General features: G+C 32.0%; 1 non-coding gene across 1 annotated transcript; it reads left to right on the top strand.

The window, feature by feature from the left end:
• Positions 1 to 233: 233 nt before the first annotated feature.
• Positions 234 to 337, top strand: LOC127116977 (U6 spliceosomal RNA). Its single transcript, XR_007801742.1, has one exon. It is a non-coding gene; the product is annotated as a U6 spliceosomal RNA (small nuclear RNA).
• Positions 338 to 2631: the final 2294 nt, after the last annotated feature.

The raw sequence follows: 2631 nt of genomic DNA, 5'->3' as shown, positions 1-2631 counted from the left end.
AGCAACACGCTTGTAAGACTCAGGGATCCCAGAAATGGAGTTGACCACCTCATCCTCTTATACCAATCACAGACACATTAACCAATCATTTTAGGCCCTCCTTGACTAATAACAAGGAAATAAGCCTTTTAATGTTTTAGCAAGAATAATATTTTATTCTAAATTTAAAATTCTACAATTTCACAATGTCAATATGTCATTATTTGTTGGATGGAGATGAAGTCGTTTATCTATTAATATATATTTTAAATCTTATAAAATTAAAACGATATAGAAAATATTAGTATGGTTCATGCGGGAGGATGACACACACAAATCGAAAATGATCCATTTTTATTTATTTTTAAAATATTAAAATATAATATGGTTAAAATTGAGAGAAAAAAGGACATAGGATATTTTTCTTCCGTTCGACTTTAACTTTGATTCACTATGAAGTAATCTACTCTCTTGTATGCACCGTTAAAAACCATTATGTCTTATTTTGCCGATCACCGTGAATAACTTTAACATCTCATCACCTTGTCTTGATGAACCTCCAAGCAACAATTCCATCCTAAAATCCTGCCGAAGAACCAAAAGAGTTTTGCTCAAGCTCGTGTTAAGGGAGATATAATAGCAATTTTGATACCTACTAAGGAGTATTTTGGTGGAATTGAAGATCGCAAACATCATCTAAATGGTAGAATAGTGTGGTCCAAAAGGGCTACAACATTGACAACTATTGCCTTGAAGAACAAGTTAACTCCTTTGTAAAAAAATTTAGTCAATTAAAAAAAACACTTCTTTAGAAAACAATTCTATGAACATTCCTTTTCTTCGTTGGATGATGTAAGAAAGGTAAGGTTTGTTGCCTCTTGGAACTTGTAGCTGGTTATTTGAAGCTTTTTGCTTGGTCAAGAAACTTCAACCGAGACCTTCGTAAGAACACCACAACTCATGTTTAGGTGAGGTAGGTGATGTTGTATGTAAGGGTGTGCATGGTTCTTAAACCAACCTGAATTGAATTATATATATGGAATGGTTTTTAAAATTATTTTTATAAAACTGGTTTATTTTTTCAAAATGATTTATATTTGGATCGATTTGGTTCAAAATAAATTTCTATTAAAAGAAGATTTTCAATTTGAATCAATTCTAAAAAAGATTTTGTCAAAACTAGTTATATCAGATCTTTTTATCTATTTACTATAAAACTGATTTATTTTTATTAAATACTTTCAAAACATATTCATAACAAATTTGAAACCAATTTTTATTAGTCAAAACTAGTTTTTATTAAAAAAAATCTATATTTGTTTTTAAAAAACTGGATTTTTCAATTATGAACAATTAAAAAATTTAAGCTACAAATTCTTTATTTTTTATTTTTGACTCCTTACTTCTTTTCTAAAGTACAAAAAATAGATAAGAAAAAGAAGATGTACTACTTTAAATCGAAAAAAAAAAGAGAATAAATCAGTGGAAAAAAAACATTAATTTCTAAAAAGTAATTTAAGAAATGAGAACAAAGATTCATTGATCTCAACCAAACCAAACAAAAAAAAACAAATTGTATTCAACAAAAACATAAAAGGAAAATCAAAATGAAACAACCAAATAAAAAATAAATGGAAAAAACCAAAATCAAAATAAATCAGGTATATAGTAAAAAATCTAGATTAGATACAAAAAAACTCGGTTATCATTGTCGTGATTTGTTGTGAATGATGCCATTGTTGTTCCAATTAGTATCATCGTTGTTGCAATTATGATTTTTATATGTTCCTCTTTGTCGTTATTGTAGTTGTCGTCATTGTCGATTATCACATTATTCTCATTATAAAGTAAAAATGATTGTGTTAAGGAAAAAAATGCAGGAATTAAATTCCCTTGTGACAGGGAAAGTCTGAGGGGAAAGATAGATTTTGGGATAATAATTTTCTGCTTTTTCATTACTTTTTGTGTCCTTAAATAGACTGCAAAGATTACAATTGTGCCTTAATTATAGGATCTAGAGACACTTGTCAGCATCTACTACATTTGAAGAAGAGAAACAAAATTATTCTTATCCTAAATATTGCCAGGTACTAACGGTAATAAAGGCTGGAGATAGTACTATGACAGCTCATAAACTTATCACCACAAGATATTTGTTCACATTCTGAACCTAATGGGCATTTGGGCTGATCTTTTGGGCCTTTCTCTTGGCACAATATTGGAGTTGCTGTTGTCTATTTCATTTTTTCCTTTGTTTGTGTTGTTGGGACCCATTTGGTTTGTAACATTACCGTACCCATTGAGACAAATCTTGTCCTCAAGATTAAAGTGAGGGTACTTTGCTCGAAACAGTGACTTCTGTTCCCAAGTTGCTTCGGAAATTGGAATGTCGTCCCATTGAATCAGTACTTCTTTGATTTCACCATGCAGAGGTTTGTGAGCTAGCACAACAATTGGGGTCAGTTCTTGAGGCGGAAAAGCTACCGGATCGGGAAGGGGGGAGACCTGAGTAACTGGTTGGCCGTGACAAAGCTTGAGGAGAGACACATGGAAAACAGGGTGGATCCGGGAGGAAACTGGAAGCTCCAGCTCATAAGCTACTGGACCAATGCGCCGACGGATGCGGAAAGGGCCGTAGTATCGCTTTGCTAG

The sequence above is a fragment of the Lathyrus oleraceus genome, chromosome 1, assembly GCF_024323335.1.
Source record: "Lathyrus oleraceus cultivar Zhongwan6 chromosome 1, CAAS_Psat_ZW6_1.0, whole genome shotgun sequence".
Lineage (NCBI taxonomy): Eukaryota > Viridiplantae > Streptophyta > Magnoliopsida > Fabales > Fabaceae > Lathyrus > Lathyrus oleraceus.
Note: the sequence above shows the minus strand (reverse complement) of the source record. Positions and strands in the feature narration are given on the sequence as shown.